Source organism: Oncorhynchus nerka, linkage group LG13 (genome assembly GCF_034236695.1).
Source record: "Oncorhynchus nerka isolate Pitt River linkage group LG13, Oner_Uvic_2.0, whole genome shotgun sequence".
Classification (NCBI taxonomy): domain Eukaryota; kingdom Metazoa; phylum Chordata; class Actinopteri; order Salmoniformes; family Salmonidae; genus Oncorhynchus; species Oncorhynchus nerka.
This window is the reverse complement of record NC_088408.1, coordinates 54,494,937-54,520,414: the sequence shown is the minus strand read 5'-3', so window position 1 is coordinate 54,520,414 and position 25,478 is coordinate 54,494,937. Positions and strand designations below refer to the sequence as shown.

The following is a 25,478-nucleotide window of genomic DNA, read 5'->3' as shown; positions in this document are numbered from 1 at the left end:
TCACTATTCATGTCCCCCAAGGCTCAACTACTTTCCTCCTCCCCCCCTTCTGAAACCCAGGTGGCGACATGCATCGCTACGTGCCTGGCAAATATCTCAGCTTGGATGTTGGCCCACCACCTCAAGCTCAATCTTGACAAAACGGAGCTGCTCTTCCTCGCAGGGAAGGCCTCTAGTAAAGATGATGTCAAGCGTATTGCCTGACTTGGCATGACCCTGGACAGCACCCTGTAGTTTTCTGCAAACATCAAAGCAGTGACTAGCTCCTGCAGGTTTATGCTCTACAACATCCGTAGAGTACGACCCTACTGCAACTCACTGTTGTCTCTACTCCACGCTTGTTCCATCAAACCCCGGGAAATGATCCAGAATGCGGCAGCCCACCTGGTGTTCAACCTCAACCTTCCCAAGTTTTCCCTTGTCACCCCCGCTCTTACGCACACTTGACTGGCTTCCAGTTGAAGTTCGCATCCACTACAAGACCATGGTATTTGCCTACCTTCAGGTTATGCTCAAACCCTACTCCCCAACCCAAGTACTCCGTTCTGCCACCTCTTGGCCCTCACACCCCTACAGGAGGGAAGCTCCTACTCAGCCCAGTCAAAGCACTTTTCTATCCTGGCACCCCAATGGAACCCCCTGAAGCTAGTACAGCATAGTCCCTGCCCATCTTCCGATAACATCTCAAACCCTACCTCTTCGAAGAGTATCTTAACTAATCCCTGCACCCATCTCATTTTTTTTTTTTACCTTTATTTAACCAGGCAAGTCAGTTAAGAACAAATTCTTATTTTCAATGACGGCCTAGGAACAGTGGGTTAACTGCCTGTTCAGGGGCAGAACGACAGATTTGTACCTTGTCGGCTCGGGGGTTTGAACTTGCAACCTTCCGGTTGCTAGTCTAGCGCTCTAACCACTAGGCTACCCTGCCGCCCCTCATACCCTTCTCACCCCTCCCCTAGTAAAAAAAAAACTTTTGTGAACTATCCTTTTCCCCCCTTACTAGCATTGACTTTGCTGATATATTTTATTGAGGAAAAATGTACTTATGCTAATCACGTTTCCATCCTTAGTTTTAGTCGGACTGCAGAGTGAAGGAAAAGCAGCCAACATGTGCTCAGCATATGTGGGAGCGCCTTTAAGACTGTTGGCAAAGCATTCCAGGTGAAGCTGGTTGAGAGAATGCCAAGAATGTGCAACGCTGTCATCAAGGCAAAGGGTGGCTATTTGAAGAATCTCAAATATAAAATATATTTTGATTTGTTTAACACTTTTTTGATTACTACATAATTCCATGTATGTTATTTCATAGTTTATGTATTCACTATTATTCTACAATGTAGCAAACAGTAAAAATATAGAAAAACCCTTGAATGAGTAGGTGTTCTAAAACTTTTGACCTGTAGTGTACATTTGCCAAAGTTATAGAATTACTGTTCAGAAAGAAATGAAATAATTCAGAATACTACACCATGAGAAGTCTATAATTTAGCCATAGAGGATCAATAGTTTAACATTTATTATTGCCTAGCTGTGGATTGTGTGTAGTGCAGACATGAGGCATAGCCTACAGTCCGGAATGTGCAGCAAATCTGTCAGTGAACAGCATGCAGCCAAAACAAGCCTTTCGCAATATTTCAAATACAATTGTGGGAAAACACATGTTGGAAAGCAAATGGCTCCTGCTGAAAAGAGAAGACCCTAATCTGTCTGTAGAGGCTACCAAGGTATTAAATAAACTTCCAAATAGGCCTATTGAGCGAAGAGAATTATTTACAAAGTAAAACGAGATAGATGAGCTTTTGGCATGAGCACATCCGGCCATCTGCAGTGCGTGAGCTGCGCATCATTGGGTGAGTCAGTGAAATTGGAAAACTGTAAAGCTTTTTTAGGAGTATAATTTCCTCCTCACATTGTACAATATGTCTCCACACTCCTAGGCCTAGGTTGTTGATGGTTTCAAGACAAGGTCGTCTTTACTGATCTCAGACCTCAGATCCCCCCCAGGTCACCCCCTCTCATGCTCACTTTTTGTTCTGGCACCTGCTGATAAATTAAGCACTGCCCACCTAGTTATGCAGTAACTGCGTGTCACTCTGAATAAGAGCATCTACTAAATGATTAAAAAGTAAATGTAAATGAATAAATCTTTACAAGACAGTTCAGAGGGGTAGAACGGTTGGCCCCAGTGTCTATTCTCAATGATATACAATGTTGAGGATCTTCACTCAGCCAGGTCTTCTTTAGCAGCACAGTAGAGGCTATATCACAAATGGGAGCCTATTCCTTATTTAGTTCACTACTTTTGACCATAACCCTATAGGCATTGGTCAAAAGTAGTGCACTATGTAGGGAAAAGGGTGCCATTATGTAGAGAATCGGGTGCTATTTGGGACGCAACCACTGTCCACCGTTCTCCTTTCATCTACCAATCCTTAGCAGGGTCACTAACAGATCCCAAGTCCCTCTCAGGGAATAACATACACAGTGCCTGTACTGTAGCATGACATGCCTGGACATGGCGTGACATTCAAATGCAGCCACCACCTACTATGAGCAATAGTGTGCAACTGCAGCCCCTGATTCGGGGCATTCCTGCATGCGAGCATTCCCACCCCCTTCGAGCATCCCATTGGTTGCTGGATGAACACGACATCTTCATGCTTGTATGACTTTGAATCGAAACCGGTGTCCTTCGCTCCCGCCTGCCAAACAGAACGTTAAGAGAACTGTGGGAAAATAGTGCCCGACTACCGGTAGTCCCGCTTCCCACAAGCACAGCAGGCGGGAGGCTGGGGCGACACAGTGGACTAGCTTGCTAGTTAGCTAGCTAGCACACGGTGTTGCCTCTGCCTCCCACCTGCTGTGTACGCTGAGAAACCGTGCCCGACACGTAGGGGTGAAGGACACTGTCTACCGGTCTAATACGGCTAGACAGCTATCGTTATCGCCCACTGGCCGGCCTTCTTTTATGGGGTTTATCGGCGGCTGGCATCCAACATTATTGTGCATTAACACCATCTACTGTACTGGAGCGCACAATTGCATGTCGCAGTTGCACCTTTCTCAATGTGAACATGTTCTGTGGTTTATAAGCCATGCATGGAAACCCTTGGAGAGAAGAGGAGTGCTTGGAAGGAGAGGACGTGCAAAGAGAGGACGTGCAAAGAAAGACTGGAGGAAGAAGAGAAGGAAGGGAGAGGTAAGTTTAAAAGGGAAGGCTGGTGGGACAGTGAGATGGAGCCGTGTGCAGTAAAATTTAAGACCACGTTCTGTGGTGAGGATATTTGGAACTCTGCGGTTCCTGCTCCTCCATTATGAAATGAGCAGGAAGATTGTTTCCTCTATCCCTTCATTATTAATGAGCTGCTTCTTTAAAAGCGCGGAGGAAGTTTAGAAAAGCAGACTGATAGCAAGCAGAGTAAAATTTGAGTTAATTTGAGTTAACAAAAGGTGCATCTCCACCTTTTCCGGGTCTTAGTTCGGATCTCCGCCACATCCTGGCCTCGAAGCCTAGAGCCAAAAATCCAGACAGACCTCGTCTGCATCAGCTCTCCCTTAATCTACACTGCTTTGCAAACGTACATTCATGAGGGAATTTCACTGTCAATGTAAATGTGACAGTGTTGCTTCCGTCCCTCTCCTTGCCCAAACCTGGGCTTGAACCAGGGACCATCTGAACACGTCGACGACAGTCACCCCCAGAGCACAAGGGGAAACAACTACTTCAAGGTCTCAGAGCGAGTGACGTCACCGGTTGCATAAACAGGCGTGATATTAAATGGTTTCAGGGGTTTAGTTATATTCCGTGAAAACTATTAGGAGGTTAGACACGATGAGTTCAATGAAGACATCTGCTGAACATCCAATGTAGATGAACACCCCCTAATGTTTTGGCTCTGTTCTATGCTTTTAGCCAACGCAATTTAGAGTCATGTGTGCATACATTTTTTGCATACAAGTGGTCCCGGGATTCGAACCCGCTAAGCTTCATGCTCTACCAATTGAGCTGCAATGGACCGTTTTAGCTGTGGTTGTTTAGCAGATGCTCTTATCCAGAGCGGCTTACAGTCAGTGCATTCAACTAAGGCAGGCAAGACAACCACATATCACAGTCATTGCAATTAAAACACTACCTCATTAAATCTTGCAAATGTTCAATATTTCCCACCTCAGGTTCCTCAATATAATTTGAGCGTGCCTTATTAACAGAGATGGGGAAATAACTGTTGACACAGTCGGGGTCATAAAAATGACGGTTCAAGTCGGGTGTTGTTAATGTATCAGATCTATTTAGATCCACACATTTCAGCAGCCAGGGAAAGGAGAAACAAACTCATGGGAATCTGTTGTGAAGATGGCATCATGCCTGTAAAGTGTATATCTTCTGAGAGGCACACAGTCAAGCAGACATCATTCTTTTTATAAGTCATCCTTATGAATTCAACTTTTTATGAGATACACACAACAATGGCATGAGATTTTATGTCATAATATTTTATATGTCTGATGTCTATTTGTGTCTGATGAAAGTTGAGTTGTTACTTATGTGGTATACACCTTACAGTGTATCCAACCACGGTCTGGCTTTAATATCTCAAGTGTCATTCCTATAGTTACCTTATACTTTAATATGAACCTGTACCCCTGTATCCCTAGTGTTGAATCTATGACTGAGACCTGTCCCATCTGTCTGCGGTGGTCTGCCCCATTATCTTGGATTTTTGTCTGTCTGTCACAGACAGTAACTCTGATCCTGTGGTGGTTAGTGTCTCTGTGGGCCTGCGTATCTCCCGATCTGTCTGGATGTTGTGTCCCAGTGCCTGTGGCCTTGTCTCTCCTCCATGCCCATGTGTGTCACAGGTGATTCATCACACAGGTGGAGGCCTATTATGGGTCGGCCCTGTGGGCTCCCCGCTCAGCTCAAATCAGCGCTAAATGGCAGCCTCCAGCTGCCCACACTGATTGGCTGTGACAGACACAGAGGGCCCCATGTCAGCCCATGCCCCCGAGCCCTGGTCAAGTGTGGGCAAGTCTCTCTCTCTCTCTAGTTTGACTCAGTTATTAGGGCTGCTTGTTGACAAAGCCCGGAACAGCAGCACTGACCATGGTGCCTTTCTCCAACACACACAGTTACAACTGCCGACAGCAAGCCGGTCTCCTTAAATCCTTCTAAAACCAAATAGTTAGCAAAGAGGTCTCGGGATTGTTAAGGATTCTCTTTTGTCATGTGCCTGCCCTATTCAGCAATGCCAGCAGTATCTCACTTTAAGCTACTCTCTGCCTTCAGCTCACCACTGTGGCTGATTGAGCATGGATTCCACCGAGGCCCAAGAACAAGAGATTTGAATTTAAATCAGCATATCAAACATGCTCAAGAGAAGAGGACAGCGCTGCTAATTCTGGCACTGCTCATGCAATGGCGATAAGCTCAGCTACTGTGTGCGCGTGTGCGTGCTTGTGTTTGTGTGTGTGCGTGCGTGCGTGTGTTAGTGAGGACCTAGTCTGTGTAAGAGAGACCGCCTGACTGCTGGTCCCCTAGCCTCCATGCAGTAATTCTAGTGACAGGAGAGATCTGGACTCAACCCACGTAGGACAGGACACAGGCTCCCAGCACTATGCAATAATCAGAATGACCACTTTAAAGATGAGCTACTTGTTCTGTAATGTAACGACTGGAGGTGGGTCCCAAAAATATCTCCTTTCTCCTGAAATGTACACTCGTTCACTACTTCCCACAAGCATTGGATTGGTGGAGGCATTGTCAATGGGAGTTTCCACCATATTGCTTATACTAGTCATTTCCTATCAAATCAAATCAGGGAAGTGAACAAGTGCACACTTTGGGATGAAGGAAAGATAATTGGGCTCCTCTTTTCTCCATGCTTGCCTTCAAGCTCACGGAAACCCCTACTGCGTTTGTCCACAGGAGATTCTCGACGGCACACAAAGAAGGAAGCTGACAAAGTACTGTCAAAAATAAGTAAAGAGGTTTTCCGCCACTGTTTGTGTGTCATTAAACACTAATATAGTGAGAGAAACTATTGTAGGACTAAGTCCAACTCATGCATAGACAAATGTTTCATGAATTTCTTACTCATAATATACTGTATATATCGACTGAAGCTTCTTAGCTCAGAATACCGTGGTGACATTTGTTTAAAGTGTTTGTCTATGTTTTTGAAGAAACATCGAAAGACAGTTAACTTCCTACTGATTAAAGGAAGTTTAAATAAGGTTTTTGGGAGCATTCCAGGGCTGTATTTTCCCCATCAGAAGAGATCCAGAGAAAGATAACTTTAGAAGTTTATCGTCCAATAAACATACTATCTGCCCCTCAAAGTGCTCTTAAGTCTGTGACTCCATTGGTGAAGCTGTTTGAAATGTACACATCTACATAGCTACGCCTCAGCACCGCAGCTCTGCGACAGGGCAGGTAAAACGGCCGAAAGGCTTCACTACAGTTGTATCCCTGTATAACAGAAAAGCTTTCAGACACTTTGTATCTCTTTTCGAACAGGAGACATTGCCCCTCCACTGAATTCCAAGACAGACAGTGTAGGGTACCAGGCTACACAGGACAAGTGGAGAGCTAGGCACAGGCGATGAGTCATGGCCACAGGAGGCTTGCTCAGCATAGCAAAATGTACCGCAGCGAGAAAAACCAAGCTCCATCAGTTAAGATGCCTTGAGCCATTAATAACACACCAAAGCCCAGAGAGAGAGAGAGAGAGAGAGAGAGAGAGAGAGAGAGAGAGAAGAGGAGAGACATAACAAGAGTGTTGCTGGGTAACTGTTGGCTGATGAGCGATCAGAGATGTTGCCAGTGCCCAGCTGGGGACCTGGCATGTGTACCTGGCCCACATCTGTCTGAACCTGACAACTAGCATCGGAGCCAGGGACAAACAGCAGCATCCAGCAGGGAGAGGCTTTGTACACAAACGGCACAATTCCCAGAAATGAAAAAAAATCACACTTTTGAAGACGTGTCTACTCTTCCCAGAAGAGTGGAGGCTGTTATAGCAGCAAAGGGGGGACCAACTCCATATTAATGCCCATGAACATGAGAAGAATCTCCGGGTGGGGGGTGGAGGGGGGACCTATATACTCTCCATGGCCAAAAGTATGTGAACACCCATTCAAATTAGTGGATTCAACTATTTCAGCCACAACAGTTGCTGACAGGTGTATAAAATCTAGCACACAGCCATGCAATCTCCATAGACAAATATTGGCAGTAGAATGGCCCGAACTGAAGAGCTCAGTGACTTTCAACGCGGCACCATCATAAGATGCCACCTTTCCAACAAGTCAGTTCCTCAAATGTCTGCCCTGCTAGAGCTGCCCCAGTCAAGTGTAAGTGCTGTTATTGTGAATTGGAAACATCTTGGAGCAACAACGGCTCAGTCGCGAAAAAGGCTGCATGACAATGACCCCTTGCACAATGCGAGGTCCATACAGAAATGGTTTGTTGAGATCAGTGTGGAAGAACTTGACTGACTGGCCTGCACAGAGCCCTGACCTCAACCCCATCGAACACCTTTGGGATGAATTGGAACGCAGACTACGAGCCAGGCCTAATCGCCCAACATCAGTGCCCGACCTCACTAATGCTCTTGTGTCTGAATGGAAGAAAGTGCCTGCAGCAATGTTCCAACATCTAGTGGAAAGCCTTCCCAGAAGAGTGGAGGCTGTTATAGCAGCAAAGGGGGGACCAACTCCATATTAATGCCCATGATTTTGGAATGAGGTGTCGTGTTTAATATGCAATAGCTCTCTATGTGGTTGTCGTACCTAGCTACATTAAGTTGAATGCATTTACTGTAAGTTGCTCTGTAATAAAAGCATCTGACCAAATGTAAAGACATATGCATTATACATTTGCATCCTTTCACATTTCATAAGATGTTAGAGCAAGATTAGCTAGATTTACCACGTAACAAGACATGTACATGCTCACAGAATGCTATTTTGCTGTATGCTATTTCCTGGGGTTTCAAAGTGAAAAGGACACCATAGACATTATTGACAAAGTTATCCACTAATCCCATTGTTGCAGAGTACATTAACTGGCATAAACCCATTTACAACCTGTGATAAACATCACCTCCATTTCAAAATCCATTTTTCTTCGAACATGTCCCTATCTGCTTCAGTAGAGAGTGAATGTAGAGGCAATGGGCCTGAGAATCTTGGAACATGACAAATGGACTTTGGAAGAACATTGCAAATACAGGGCAGGCATTTCCTATTTGGGTCTGGGCCACAACAGAAAACCAGTAATCACATCTCACCAGAGGGGCTGTAGGGCAGATTTGACACAGCTCCCAAGCATGGAGCGCCCAGGACTGTCTACAGCGACATATAATGACAGAGCCATGTTGCTGGGCTGTACCCATGCATGTTAAATAGCAGTGGATTAGGTAGGAGAGGCTGGGGTTGGATTATAGGACATTTTCTTTGTATTGGTGCTCCGGTAAGATACAACATTACTGAGTATAACATAAAATTATATTGAACATTACATTGAATGTATTAAATGTAAAGTATATATATAATGGAGTTGTATCTGAAACAACTTGTCTCTGAAAATGATTACATATCAGAGGTGTATTCACCATAAGTAAACGGACCAAAACGAGGAGGGAGGAACTACCTGAATCTGTCCAATAAGAAACTATTGTTTTTGTTCTCTGTTGCAAAACTTTTGCTATGGTGTGCACTAATGAATACAGCCCTGCCTATTGGGTCCAAGTGTTTATTTTCCTCTGAGTCAAAAGTGTCTGGATTGATGCTCAGTAAGAAGCCGGTTGATGAAATAATTGTCTAAAAGGTCATTGTCACATCCTGACTCATCAAATTAAAGATGCGTGTTCATTAACTCCATTCTTGTTGTTTTTTTATACTCTGATGCAAACAAAATAGTCCTGTGGTGTTGTTTTAGAACATGCTACCGGTTCGAAAGGATCGAGAACACCTGACGACATAATTTCCTATTTGGATTCCACACAGTATAACCACGCTCTATCTCAATGCTGCCAACATAACTGGATACAAGTTGTGCACCCCCCCCCCCCCCCCCCAATCGCACAGGAAACAAAAGAGTGACAAAGGCATCTTAGTCAGTAATCTCTCACGGTTTTAAATCCATCCTCCAGCATATCCTTGCTCCATTAAATATGGGGCAAATGAAGGAAGAGAAAATGCTACAACATCACAGTGGAAGCTCAGCGGGGTGCCTCGGTGTTAATTGGGATGACACTTTGGAACGTGCTGTATTGAAATCGGAACCTGTCTGCAGTCTTATCAGTAGTAGTTGCTAGTAGCGCTGTGATTAATTCACCATCTAGTAGGACCCAGCACATTGAATTGCATTTTTACCAAGATATATTGAGTTACTTGGGCTACCTAAATAGCCAGTAGGTGCTGTCTATTCTTATATGTAGCAAATTGGTCTTGGCAGGAGGAAAATAGATTGCACGGTGGAACTAGTGTTTTTCACAGTCACTGTGGTGAGCATCCGCACTGTGCTTTGCATCCAGCTAATGCTTTGATAAATATCAGCCATGGATCATTGTGTCCAGCTGGCAGGTACAGTTAGAAATTAGCATGGTTCCAGCTGGGTAGTGATTATCTCAGCACAATCCAATGAGGAACAACCAATGTAAAGAAAATGGCTGCTGTGCCCCAAGACACAAGATAGAAAAGGCCAAAGGAACACCCCATTAAAATAGAATCCCCATTGGAAATACAATTACCAAAATAACTACCACATTGGCCATTCTAGTCATTCCATTTCTATGCATACAACTAGCTGATTGCCATTTAGTTTGAACTGTGTAATAGTTCCAAGGATTGCTTGGCTGTGTAAAGGCGGTCATTTAAATTGTGTATTTGAATTTGGACTGTGTGTGACATTATTAAGCTCCATAATTGACCACTGGGACAAAAGTTCATTGAGTGGAAGCACAGTAATAACAGAAAGGTTTTGATTGAGCATTCTCTTACCTTAATTGGAGAGGACCAGGCACACAGGGAGTAAGGAAACATGGGGGGAAAAAGAAAGAACAAGATAATGTCATACTTCGGCATATTCCTAAAAGGAACTTGAAAGGCAAGAAATAAAATGCTTTCCTGAAATAGAAACGGAATATGCTAATACAAAGACGAATTTATGTGTTTCGTACGAGGTGTGTTTATATTCAAACTGAAACATGTTCCTAAACTCAGAGCAAGATAGTCCTTGATTTTTTTCCACTGTGCTCTGCATTGTATTTCTTAGTTTGTCGAAGTCCCAAATGCATTTATAACGGTTGTTTAAAGTGTAGCACTCCATCCGCATGCGCTCCTTCCAATCCTGATTTCCCAAAGGTAGGGAGTGACGCAGCCCTTCCCTTTCCCCAACCCCCCACTCATTAGTACTCCTTCATTCCCTCATCAGTATCGAACATTCCTACAACATCTAACCAATAAACCTGCGGTGGGATCATTTTACAATTCAGCGTTGATCTTCAATTTACATGTCCTCATTTCACGTTAGGTATTGATTCTACCCCATGTGGTGTGTAGAGTCATACAGCCCTTTAAAATATTAAAGTTAAGTGGACTAACACTGAACACTCCCACACTGTGTGGCTTGGAGCAAGTAAAGTAGGGCTGAGTCCCCTATTCCACACATAGTGCACTACATTTGGCCAGAGCCCTTTGGCCCCTGGCCAAAGCAGTGTACTATATGTAGGAAACAGGTTGCCATTTGGGGTGCACACTAGACAAACCACAGGGAGGGGCTGTGTTATACATGCTTCTACACCTGCATTGCTTGCTGTTTGGGGTTTTAGGCTGGGTTTCTGTACAGCACTTTGAGATATCAGCTGATGTACGAAGGGCTATATAAATAAATTTGATTTGATTTTGATTTGATTTGTTATGGACAAAACACCATCCACAATAAGGAAATGCCACAGTTCGCTGGGTTCATCATTTCAAAAACTCACAGACACAAAACACTCATTTCATCATTTTCAATATCGAAAAGAAGCTTCCATTAAATTATTTTGTCTGAGCAGGTGATTTCATGTACAGGTATTTAGTGAGAAAGAAAGGCTATAGCGTGTGATAGCAAATAACACACACATGCACACCACACACATACAAGCCTCAGTAATAATGTGCTTTTTCAGCAAATGGAATCACAGGGCTGATTTAGTGAGAGCATTCCATGGGAATATTATATTGCAATCAAGGTGAACTGAGGGGCTTAAATCCTTTACAAAAGTGTACTGTACAACAGTGGGTGTGTTCAATGTCATACCTACACGCCTCCCACATAAATCTTGTCATATACTGCCTCATAAAGTGCTTGCTTAGGAGAAGTTCTCTGAGTATGTGTTATATTAGGAAAGATCAATATCCTGAGACCTTACACTGGCCCCTAACACTGGCCTTGAATCATGAGACCCACAAACAGAGGCTTGCGTCCCAAATAGCATTCTATTCCCTATGTAGTGCACTAAACAAGGCTCTGGTCAAAAGTAGTAAGAACACAGTGTTTGGTATCAGCTCCATCCCAGACAGCTGTGGCAGCACTGGCATTCAAGGCACACAGTCTGGGTAAGAGGGCATTTACAGAGACATTTACAGTATGTGTGGGTAAGAGGGCATTTACAGAGACATTTACAATATGTGCGGGTAAGAGGGCATTTACAGAGACATTTACAATATGTGCGGGTAAGAGGGCATTTACAGAGAAGAGGCATTACAGGTAAGAGGGCATTTACAATTTACAGTATGTGCGGGTAAGAAGGCATTTACAGAGACATTTACAGTATGTGCGGGTAAGAGGGCATTTAGAGACATTTACAGTATGTGCGGGTAAGAGGGCATTTACAGAGACATTTACAGTATGTGCGGGTAAGAGGGCATTTACAGAGACATTTACAGTATGTGCGGGTAAGAGGGCATTTACAGAGACATTTACAGTATGTGCGGGTAAGATTTACAGAGACATTTACAGTATGTGCGGGTACATTTACAGAGACATTTACAGTATGTGCGGGTAAGAGGGCATTTACAGAGACATTTACAGTATGTGTGGGTGCGGGTACAGAGACATTTACAGTATGTGTGGGTAAGAGGGCATTTACAGAGACATTTACAGTATGTGTGGGTAAGAGGGCATTTACAGAGACATTTACAGTATGTGCGGAGGGCATTTACAGAGACATTTACAGGCATTTACAGAGACATTTACAGTATGTGCGGGTAAGAGGGCATTTAGAGACATTTACAGTATGTGCGGGTAAGAGGGCATTTACAGAGACATTTACAGTATGTGCGGGTAAGAGGGCATTTACAGAGACATTTACAGTATGTGCGGGTAAGAGGGCATTTACAGAGACATTTACAGTATGTGCGGGTAAGAGGGCATTTACAGAGACATTTACAGTATGTGCGGGTAAGAAGGCATTTACAGAGACATTTACAGTATGTGCGGGTAAGAGGGCATTTAGAGACATTTACAGTATGTGCGGGTAAGAGGGCATTTACAGAGACATTTACAGTATGTGCGGGTAAGAGGGCATTTACAGAGACATTTACAGTATGTGCGGGTAAGAGGGCATTTACAGAGACATTTACAGTAAGAGGGGCATTTACAGAGACATTTACAGTATGTGCGGGTAAGAGGCATTTACAGAGACATTTACAGTATGTGCATTTACAGTATGTGTGGGTAAGAGGGCATTTACAGAGACATTTACAGTATGTGCATTTTACAGAGACATTTACAGTATGTGTGGGTAAGAGGGCATTTACAGTATGAGACATTTACAGAGACATTTACAGTATGTGAGACATTTACAGGTGCGGGTAGAGGGCATTTAGAGACATTTACAGGTGCGGGTAAGCATTTACAGAGACATTTTTACAGTGCGGTAAGAGGGCATTTACAGACATTTACAGTATGTGTGGGTAAGAGGGCATTTACAGAGACATTTACAGTTTACAGTATGTGGGTAAGAGGGCATTTACAGAGACATTTACAGTATGTGTGGGTAAGAGGGCATTTACAGAGACATTTACAGTATGTGTGGGTAAGAGGGCATTTACAGAGACATTTACAGTATGTGTGGGTAAGAGGGCATTTACAGAGACATTTACAGTATGTGTGGGTAAGAGGGCATTTACAGAGACATTTACAGTATGTGTGGGTAAGAGGGCATTTACAGAGACATTTACAGTATGTGTGGGTAAGAGGGCATTTACAGAGACATTTACAGTATGTGTGGGTAAGAGGGCATTTACAGAGACATTTACAGTATGTGTGGGTAAGAGGGCATTTACAGAGACATTTACAGTATGTGCGGGTAAGAGGGCATTTACAGTATGTGTGGGTAAGAGGGCATTTACAGACATTTACAGTATGTGTGGGTAAGAGGGCATTTACAGAGACATTTACAGTATGTGTGGGTTAGAGGGCATTTACAGAGACATTTACAGTATGTGTGGGTTAGAGGGCATTTACAGAGACATTTACAGTATGTGTGGGTAAGAGGGCATTTATAGAGACATTTACAGTATGTGTGGGTAAGAGGGCATTTACAGAGACATTTACAGTATGTGTGGGTAAGAGGGCATTTACAGAGACATTTACAGTATGTGCGGGTAAGAGGGCATTTACAGAGACATTTACAGTATGTGTGGGTAAGAGGGCATTTACAGAGACATTTACAGTATGTGTGGGTTAGAGGGCATTTACAGAGACATTTACAGTATGTGTGGGTTAGATGGTGTTTACATGTATGTACAGTACCAGTCAAAAGTTGAGACACCTACTCATTCAATGTTTTTTCTTTATTTTGACTATTTTCTACATTGTAGAATAATAGTGAAGACATCAAAACTATGAAAAAACACCTACGGCATCATGAAGTAACCAAAAAAAGTGCTAAACAAATCAAAATATATTTTATATTCTTCAAAGTAGCCACCCTTTGCCTTGATGACAGCTTTGCACAGTCTTGACATTCTCTCCACCAGCTTTACCTGGAATGCATTTCCAAAAGTCTTGAAGGAGTTCCCACATTTGCAGTTGGAACCAAAAATCTCAAATTTGGACTCATCAGACCAAAGGACAGATTTCCACTGGTCTAATGTCCATTGCTCGTGTTTCTTGGCCGAAGCAAGTCTCTTCTTCTTATTGGTGTCCTTTAGAAGTAGTTTCTTTGCAGCAATCCGACCATGAAGGCCTGATTCACGCAGTCTCCTCTGAGCAGTTGATGTTGAGATGTGTCTGTTACTTGAACTCTGTGAAGCATTTATTTGGGCTGCAATCTGAGGTGCAGTTAACTCTAATGAACTTATCCGCTGAAGCAGAGGAAACTCTGTGTCTCCCGTTACTGTGGTGGTCCTCGTGAGAAGCAGTTTCATCACAGCGCTTGATGGTTTTTGCGACTGCACTTGAAGAATCTTTCAAAGTTCTTGAAATGTTCGAGATTATCTGACCTTCATGTCTTAAATTAACGTGGGACTATTGTTCCATTTACTTGTTTGAGCTGTTCTTGCCATAATATGGACTTGGTCTTTTACCAAATAGGGCTATCTTCTGTATACCACCCCTACCTTGTAACAACACAACCGATTGGCTCAAATGCATTAAAAAGGAAAGAAATTCCACAAATTAACTTTTAATAAGGCACATCTGTTAATTGAAATGCATTCCACGTGACTACCTCATGAAGCTGGTTGAGAGAATGCCAATAGTGTGCAAAGCTGTCATCAAGGCAAAGGGTGGCTACTTTGACGAATCTCAAATATAAAATATATTTTGATTTGTTTAACACTTTTTTGGTTACTACATGATTCCATATGTGCTATTTCATAGTTGTGATGTCCACTACTATTCTACAATGTATGAAATAGTCCAAATTAAGAAAAACCATTGAATGAGTAGGTGTGTCCAAACTTTTGACTGGCACAGTACGCGTATGTGTGTGTCTTGTATGGGAGCAGTCACACCATGCAGTGCCAGAAAAATCACTTTAAGTCTTCACTTAATACATAGGGAAAGGCAATACAGACGAAGGAAGTAGTCATCAGTTTTCAAACAGTATGGAAATAAGATTGCAACCTTATTGGAATAAAGTGAAATCTAGTGTGATGAACCTTGCCCTCAAACCCACTCTCTTAGAAAAGGTTGACTTGAGAGAAATCAAAATAACAAGTATCCATATAAAAGAAAGTGAGTACATTCCCACCCGGCACTCAAATCAGATACAAACAAAGATGAATCACGCAATATGTTCTGCTGGAATATATCACATCTTGAGAGGTATAAATCTTTGGCCTGATGCCACTCAGTGTCTTCACAGAAAACAATTGACGATAAGTCATACAGCTGTTCTCGACATCAACAAATAAGACGATGTGCAAAAAAAATGTATTTTCCTTGAGCACAGAGATAAGAAAGTGATGTAAGCAGCTTGCCTTATCAATCCAGGCAAAAAAAAACATCCTATCCCCTTTCAGCTCAAAGAGAAAGAGAAAATAAGGCATTTAGTCTCCTCAAAATATCAGCATCCAAAACTCACCATCTGCGTACCAAATAGCACACATTTTATACATGGTAGAATAGTGGACATCAAAACTAAACACATATGAAATAAACACATATGGAATCATGTAGTAACTAAAAAAGTGTTAAACAAATCAAAATATATTTTATATTCTTCAAAGTAGCCACCCTTTGCCTTGATGACAGCTTTGTACACTCTTGGCATTCTCCCGACCAGCTTCATGAGTTAGTGACCTGGAATGCATTTCAATTAACAGATGTGCCTTGTTAAAAGTGAATTTGTGGAATTTCTTTCCTTCTTAATGTGTTTGAGCCAATCAGTTTTGTTGTGACAAGGTAGGGGGGTATACAGAAGATAGCCCTATTTGGTAAAAGACCAAGTCCATATTATGGCAAGAACAGCTCAAATAAGCAAAGAGAAACGACAGTCCATTATTACAGGGTGGCAGGTAGCCTAGTGATAAGAGTGTTGGACTTGTAACCGAAAGGGTGCAAGATCGAATCCCCGAGCTGACAGGGTACAAATTTCGTTCTTCCCCTGAACAAGGCAGTTAACCCACTGTTCCTCGGCGTCATTGAAAATAAGAATTTGTTCTTAACTGACTTGACTAGTTAAATAAAGATAAAACATTACTGTAAGACATGATATGGAACTTTTCAAGAACTGGCTCTTACATGAGGACTGCCACAGGAAATGTAGACCCAGAGTTACCTCGGCTGCAGAGGATAAGTTCATTAGAGTTAACTGCACCTCAGATTGCAGCCCAAATAAATGCTTCAAGTAACAGATACATCACAGCATCAACTGTTCAGAGGAGACTGCGTGAATCAGACCTTTATGGTCGAATTGCTGCAAAGAAACCACTACTAAAGGACACCAATAAGAAGAAGAGACTTGCTTGGGCCAAGAAACACAAGCAATGGACATTAGACTGGTGGAAATCTGTCCTTTGTGTAACAGTGTATCTTCCGTCTCTCTCCTCACCCCTACCTGGGCTCGAACCAGGGACCCTCTGCACACATCAACAACTGACACCCACAAAGGATTGTTACCCATCGCTCCACAAAAGCCACGGCCCTTGCAGAGCAAGGGGAACAACTACTTCAAGGTCTCTGAGCGAGTGACGTCACCGATTGAAACATGATTAGCGCGCACCACCGCTAACTAGCTAGCCATTTCACATCGGTTATATTTGGTCTGATGAGTCCAAATTTTAGATTTTTGGTTCCAACCGCCGTGTCTTAGTGAGACGCAGAGTAGGTGAACGGATGATCTCCGCGTGTGTGGTTCCCACCATGAAGTATGGAGGAGGTGGGGTGATAGTGTGGTTGCTTTGCTGTTGACACTGTCTGTGATTTATTTAGAATTCAAGGCACTCTTAACCAGCATGGCTAACACAGAATTCTGTAGCAATAGCAGGATGAGGATCCTAATAAAATACCAAATACCAATCAATTTATTCCAAACATCTGCTGAGAAGCTCAATGCAGTACAAGGTAAGTAAAATCTGGATCGAGACACAGGTTAAGAGACTTCTGTGATGTGTATTATCTGGAATGTTTAGGATCACGGGTATCTTTTTGTTGTCTTTTTTTTGTTTGTTTACCCCCTTCTCCCCACAATTTCGTGGTATCCAATTGGTTGTTACAGTTTTGTCCCATCGCTGCATCTCCCGTACGGACCCGGGAGAGGCGAAGTTCAAGAGCTGTGCATCTTCCCGAAACACAACCCAGCCAAGGCACACTGCTTCTCAACACAATGCCCGTTTAAGCCCGGAAGCCAGTCGCACCAATGTGTCAGAGGAAACACCATATACCTGGCAACCGTGTCAGCGAGCACTGCACCCGACCCGCCACAGGAGTCGCTAGTGCTCGATGGGACAAGAACATCCCTACCGGCCAAACACTCCCCTAACCTGGACGACGCCGACCCATAGGTCTCCCGGTCGCAGCCGGCTGCGACAGAGCCTGGACTCAAACCAGTATCTCAAGTGGCACAGCTAGCACTGCGATTTAGTGCCTTAGACCACTGTGCCACTCGGGAGGCCATCACTGGTATCTTTTATCAGAGGAGTAATTGTCAATCTGGGCCAATGTCCTACTTTGAGTACCACAGGCTATTCTAACCCACTGAAGTACTTGTAAAATCCTTTGAGATTCTAATACAAGAAGATGCATAGCAATAGAATTCCCACTCCAATTCAAATACTGCCCCAACAGATCCACAGATGACGCAATCTTTATGGCACTCCACACTGCCCTTTCCCACCTGGACAATAAGAACACCTAAGAGGAACACCTGTGTGCTGTTGATTGACTACACCATAGTGCCCTCCAAACTTATCAATAAGCTAAGGACCCTGGGAATGAACACCTCCCTCTGCAATTGGATCCTGGACTTCCTGACGGGCTGCCCCTAGGTGGTGAGGTAAGGCAACAACACATCCACCATGCTGACCCTCAACACAGGGGCCCCTCAGGGGTGAGTGCTTTGTCCCATCCTGTACTCCCTGTTCACCCAAAACTCCAACATCATCATTAAGTTTGCAGACAATAAATATGATGGTGGTATGCCTGATCACCGACGACAGAGACAGCCTATAGGAAGGAGGTCAGAGTACTAGCAATATGTTGCCGGGACAACAACCTCTCCCTCATCGTCAGCAAGACAAAGGAGCTGATCGTAGACTACAGGAAATGGAGGGCCAAATATGCCCCAATTCACATCAACAGGGCTATAATGAACGGGTCGCGAGCTTCACGTTCCTTGGTGTTCACATCACTAAGGATCTATCATGGTCCACACACACCAACACAGTCGTAAAGAGGGCACAAAAACGCCTCTTCCCTCTCAGGAGGCTGAAACGATTTAGCTTGGGCCCTCAGATCATCTTGACAGAGCATCTTGACTGGCTGCATCACCACTTGGTATGAAAACTGCTTGGTATGGCAACTGCTTGTCATCCGACCACAAGGCGCTACAGAGGGTAGTGCGTACGGCCCTGTACATCACTGGGGCCGAGCTCGCTGCCATCCAGGACCTCTATACCAGGTGGTGTCAGAGGAAGGCCCAGAAAATGGTCAGACTCCAGCCACCCAAGTCATTTTCTCTGCTACCGCATGGCAAGCGGTACCGATGCACCAAGTCTGGAAGATAGACTGCTAAATACAGTTGTTAGTAAAATAGTTAGCTACCCATACTATCTGCATTGACCCGTTTTGCACTAACTTCTTTGACTCATATGCTGCTGCTACTGTTTATCTGTCACTTATTCCTAGTTATATGTACATATCTATCTCAATTACCTCATACCCCTGCACATCGGCTCGTTACTAGTACCCTGTATATATAACCCCGTTATTGTTACTCATTGTGTATTTACTTTTATTATTATGTGTTTCACTTTCGTGTTGTTCCTTTCTCTCTGCATTGTTGGGAAGGGCCGTAAGTTGGCATTTCACTGTTAGTCTACACTTGTTGTTTACGAAGCATGTGAAGATTACAATTTGATTTGAATTGCATCTATTTCTATTGGAGGTATCAGTTTCCCATCCATGTATCTGGAGGAGGTATCTGTTTCCCATGCAGCACAAGGTTGGACAAGAACCTTAGAGAGTCAGTCAACCAGTGTGTGCCCAGTGGGGCCAGACGCAAGCTAATTGATCCAATGCCAATAATGTAATTGCTAAAAGAGACATCGGTCTGCATTTTAAGTTTGGCGAGTGGAGGTTAATGAGACATAAGGTACAGGATGTGGTTTGGGACCAAAGGGAATTAATCATAAGCTGCAGCAGACACAGGCCTCCATCCAGCTCCATCCATCTTTTCAACCCTAATTCAAATTAAAATGCCTACCCTCTGCCATTCAGGATAAACACATGAGAAACACCCCACAGAGGGATGTGATTTAGTCGATTCCACTTGTTTACTTTCCCCATTTCTGCATTTCATTATCTGACTAATAATTTTTGTTTCATTGGAAAGTAATGAGTTCAAAGCACTGACCCGGGAAAGTGCAACAGTCCATTAGTGGACCATTCTCTGTGATTTCCTGACCCTGCAAAGTGGAGGGCTGAAGTATGACCCTTGAACCACCCCCCATGCCTTTTCCAGGGAGCATGGGGTCGCATCAGGTCAGACACAGGTGGCAGTGCCACTCCACTTCTCATTAGTGGCCATCCGAACAGCCATTAGCGCGCACGGATAATGGCAGCTCAAATGAACATGTTGAGCAGCTGGCTCCGACCATTAGTCTCCCCTGTCAGTCGGTCATAAGTGCTCATTATGGAAAGGAAGGACATTTAAGGAAATGCTCTGGCGCAGATATTTGCAATTCAAAAGCATGCCAGTAGAAACACAATTAAAAACCCAGCTATGTGTCGTAGCAACAGATGCCGGGTAGCGCCCATGAATACAGTACAGGCATGCAGCCCATTAGTCTTTCACTATTTCTCCAGTAATGCCAGTGGTGTAGGTGGTTTGTACAAGACAAATACTGTAACATCCTCAACAGTGAATCAAATATCAACTGACCTAGATGTAACAAAAACACCTATTTGGGTGCAAACGCCCTTAACGCCACAGTAGAACATAGCGCTACTGATATTGCCTGTATCTCCCTGTAGCTGTACTACTGTACTCTAATACTCTCCCTGGTTACCAGAAAAACTGCTGGGGTATTAGCCATCAAAAGACACATAATATCCAGTCATGTCGTGGTATATTAATAAGTGTGTAAACGCTGATCGGCGTTCAGAGTAAATTAAAAACATTTCCAATGAATTTTTCTGCGATTAGGGGATAAACGCTCATGCAAAATAATAAACGGGTGCGTAAACGGCATTAACCCTCCACTGCACCACTAATAATACAATTTGAGACCTTGTAACCCTGCATCAATCAGAAACATATAGGCACACACACACAACGCATCGCTTTGAGTGTGCCTGGTGGCTACGACACCATCAAAGCCAAGACATTATGGGCCACTATACAAAAGTCCATCGCTATGGCGGATAATTGTAAGTACTGTGTACCTTCGTACTGTCACCACAACATGCTTACGTGTTTCCTAGTAACAAGAGGAGCGCAATCATCCAGAGCTACCCTGGGGATCGGAACTGAAGGTTACTATGGCATGGAGATTTCTCTCATCAGTCTTGAGGAGCTCGGCTCCTCCATTCACCCTTATGTTCCCTTCAGAAGATAGCACAACCGTTTGCACTCTCTCTAAAGAAGCACAGACCTACACTCAATCCCTCTGTAAACACCATTACCATACACAGAGACACACACACACATTTTTACACAACGGGTCACCAACATATTCAGTCCTTTTGTTCTGTATCTATGGACATGACCCAGTCGTTCGTTCTAAATGTGCCATTGCCGTATTGGCTGCCGAGGTTCTTATCCCTAACCCTTGCTTGCTAGCCAGCCAACTATGGCTACCTTACAGTCACGTCAAACAATGCAGACTGAATAACAACAGTAGATGCATTTGTTTAAGCTGTTTTCTAGTGACATTTATTTGGAGGAATCCATAACAATGAGCTAATGAGGCACAATTTCGCCTGGCATAGAAAATAAGCTCTCTCGTTGTTCAGAGGAGGTAGCCATTGAAACAATGTTGCAAATGTCAGAGAGACAGACAGTAAAGTTCATACAAATCTCTGCTGTTGAAAACAAAATGTTAGTCTAAAAGAAATGTGAGATGCTTTTTATTGTGGACATCAAGTTTATAACTTCCCTGCCTGGGCTAATGAGACAGTGGATTGTGCAGTCAGATGGAACAGAACAAATACATTTTAAACGTCATAGATTTAGCCTGTGGTAATTTGTGGAATAGACACCGGCTGGAAAGCGCTTTCAACCAATCAGCATTCAGGATTAGACCGACCCTTTTGTATAAAAGCTAATTATACACTGGGTGGCTTTTATAGTCGGGAGGCTTGACATAACTGGGCCACCTCAAATTAGAGCAAAAAAATCACATTTCCTTAAAAAAGCCTTTGTGATCATTCATGTATCATTCAGCTATTTGATTTTTGAATTTTAGGACCCCTGTAGATATAAAAACAACTAAATTATAATCATAGTTGATCAAATATTGAATCTGGCCTTTATCACTATAGCCCATAGAAAAGCAATGAATAACACATTCATAAATGGCAAAACTGACAGTCAAAAAAATAGATCATAAGGAATAACGTTTTGAAGTGCCTGTCCTCTATCTAAGAGTTGATTTTTGTTGTCGTCACATATTGATCCCCTTTTTCTTTTTGGCAACAACACGACCTCCGTACTTCCATACATGTTTTTACAACAGCACCTTCAGACGAGTCCTGTGAGAACATCATAGTAGGTTGTAGCCCAAACGGTTCGGACCACAGACAGATGTTGGTACATCGGCAGTTCCAAATTCAGACGAGTACTGCTGGGCTTGTGGGGGTCGTAGAGCAAACTCCCAACGTGTTCAGGAATGTCTCATCTTTCCACAGAGTGGTCATAGTAGTTGGAACGCTACAGACGTTATCGCGAGAAGACCATGCTCAGGCTTTTATGATGTGGATGCTCATTTGACCTCTGTAATCATAGTTTGCATCATGTATACCCCTACACTTTCCCCTCTGTTGCTATTTAAACGCATGTGGTTTGGACGCAATCAATAAGGTCTACTGTTCAAAGACAGTGTTGTGAAAGACTATTGGGGGTGGGGATTGGGTGCAGAGAGGTGAAACTGCAGAGAAATCTATGGGTAGGAAGAGTAGTCGATGAACTTGACCTTTCTGCACAGTAAGTGGTCCAGGAGTTTGGGGTTTTGACTAGAGGGGATACAGCTTGGTCATATTTGACTCTTTGTAGCAGGTTAGGATAACTTAGGCAACAGGTAAGGAGAATTAACCTAGCAGGTTAGGAGAATTAGGAGAAAGGCTAGGTTTAGGGTTAGCTAAAATGCCCAAAAAATTAACTTTTGACTTCAATTTGGCAAAAGCTATCCCCTCTAGCCATGACTGAGTTTGGTTGTGACTGTGTTGCACTTGCAGTGGTGGCTGGTGGCACATTTAATTGGAGGACGGGCTCATAGTAATGGCTGGAATGGAATAAATGGAATGGTATAAAACATCCAACGCATGGTTTCCAGGTAGAAGGTCATTTTCTCCCTTCAAATGCAATGCATTCATTGATGGAGTGGGTGAATACTTTCAGTGCCTTCTGAAAGTATTCACAACCCTAGACTTTTTCCACATTGTTGTGTTACAGCCTGCATTTAAACGGGTCTTGTCACTTCCCTACACACAATAGCTATAACGTCAAAGCGGAATTATGTTTTTAGGCATTTTTACTAATTAAAATGAATAACTGAAATGTCTTTAGTCAAGAAGTATTCAACCCCTTTATCATGGCAAGCCTAAATACATTCAGGAGTAAACATTTGCATAACAAGTCACATAATAATTTGCATGGACTCACTCCGTGTGCTATAATTCAGTTTAACATAGTTTTTGAATGACTACCTCAGCTCCGTACCCCACACATACAATTATTTGTAAAGTCCCTCAGTCGAGCAGTGAATTTCAAACACAGATTCAACCACAAAGACCAGCGAGGTTTTCCGTTGGTAGATAAACAAAGACATATGCATCCTTCCTAACTCAGTTGCTGCTCAGGGGTTTCACCATGAGGCCTATGGTGACTTTAAAACAGTTACAGAGTATAATGGCTGTGATGGGAGAAAACTGAGGATGGGCCAAAAACATTGTAGTTACTCCACAATACTAACCTAATTGACTGAGTGAAAAGGAAGCCTTTACAGAATTGTTAGCAATATGGCACCAAAGTAATACTGCAAAAAATGTGGCAAAGCAATTCACCTTTTGTCCTGAATACAAAGTATTATCTTTGGGGCAAATCCAATACAACACATTACTGAGTACCACTCTCCATATTTTCAAGCAAAGTGGTGGCTGCATCATGTTATGGATATGCTTTCAATCGATAAGGACTAGGGCGTCTTCAATATAAAAAAGATACGGAATGGAGCTAAGCACAGGCAAAATCCTAGAGGAAAACCTGGTTCAGTCTGCTTTCCACCAGACACTGGGAGATTAATTTACCTTTCAGCAGGACAATAACCTAAAACCCAAGGCCAAATTTACACTGGGGTTGCTTACCAAGAAGTCAGTGAATGTTCCTGAGTGGTCGAGTTACAGTTTTGACTTAAATCTACTTGAAGATCTATGGCAAGACTTGAAAAGCAATGATCAACAACCAACTTGACAGAGCTTGAAGAATTTTGAAAAGAATAATGGACAATCCAGGTGTGGAAGGCTGTTAGAAACTTACCCAGAAAAACTCACAGCTGTATTCGCTGCCTAAGGTGCTTCTACAAAGTATTGACTTCAGGGGTGTGAATACTTATGCAAATGAGATATTTATATATTTCATTTAAAAACATGTTGTTTTCACTTTGTCATTATGGTGTGTTGTGTGTCCATGGGTGAGAAAATAAATCAATTTTTATCTATTTTAAATTCAGGCTGTAACACACCAAAATGTGGAATACTTTCTGAAGACACTGAAGGTGGGTAAACGCTGATCCCCTTTCGCGGTGAGTGAAAACATGCCTCCTATACTTTCAATGCATTATCCCGCAAAAGGTGGGTCATATTTAGTGTAAAGAATCAGATCAACTCCACTGAATATGATGGAAACCTTAAGCAATGGTTGTAGAATAGAGAAGGCGGGCTGCAAAGCAAGCCTCTCAGCACAGCACAGTCCCAAGGGGCGGTGGGACTACGGAGTTCATGTCAGGAGAAAATGCACCTGTTAGTCCAGAATAGCAGAGTGAGTCACCATTCCCATACAAACTGTAGCCTGCAGCCTCCTTCCATATGTTGCTTTGCTGTCATTTCCCACAACACAAGTTGAAACACGATCTCCATATTGCTCGTATTTTATTATTTCAGATGAACCCTGTACATCTTCAAAGGAGAAGGAAATAAAATACACTTTTGTACAAACCCGTGTTCCAGGCCATATAAAATGTTCAAGGATGGATGCCTCTACCATTTTCAAAACAGCATTATCGGGACCAGGGATATGTGGCCATCAGATAATAAAATCCCCCCCGACGGAGATAAGGGAAATAGCATAGGATATGCTCTGGTCGGGAACAAACCAACACAGTCATTCCAAGTGTCATTCGCAGTCATCCTTTGTGAAGGCTCCTGACCTGACTAAATGCATGTTTAACATGGAGTTAGGCTCTAAGACCCTATTAGGCACCTCGACGCTGCCGAGTTAGACAGGAGGATTTAGGGCTGACCAGGGGAATGGGAGGGTGTCATTGCCGATCTGACAGTATTAATGGAACTGGGACATGATGGAGAGAGATAATCCCCCCATTGATGAGGATGGGAGAGGAATATATCTGAGAGCAATCCCTGCCTCCCCCAGTCCCTCCTGCTCTTCTCATTCCTCAGGCTCCATCTCCAGACAGCACTTTCCTGCTTCATATTAGACTCACGTATAGTGTTGCTTTGCAAATCTTTTTTTTTTTTTTAAACACATAGGCTGAGTGTGCCCTTTTCTTTGGAAATGAGGCAAATGAACTAGCGTTTCTCAACCCTAATGGGAGGTACTACACGTATCATGTGCAAACAGTTAGTTGTCAGGTGTAGGGCAGTTGCGGTGACCATTAGTGTAGCCGGTAACGGCTACACCAGCAGTCATGAGTCATGGCTGCAGTCAAATTCCACATGACGGTTGAGTCAGTAACCTCCTATGCGCTCTGCACATGAATGTCGCTGACCCAACTCGCGAACAGCCTGGTACCCAGCCCTCTATTGACCCTCTAATCACTCCGACGTCAATGCAAATGTAATTCCAGTTCAATATCAAACA

At 43.3% G+C, this 25,478-nt stretch overlaps 1 protein-coding gene across 1 annotated transcript in view; it reads right to left on the bottom strand.

Annotated features, from left to right (window-relative positions):
* Positions 1 to 25,478, bottom strand: part of grid2 (glutamate receptor, ionotropic, delta 2) — a 355,133-nt gene that overhangs the window by 329,493 nt on the left and 162 nt on the right. The gene's annotated exons all lie outside the window — the stretch shown is intronic.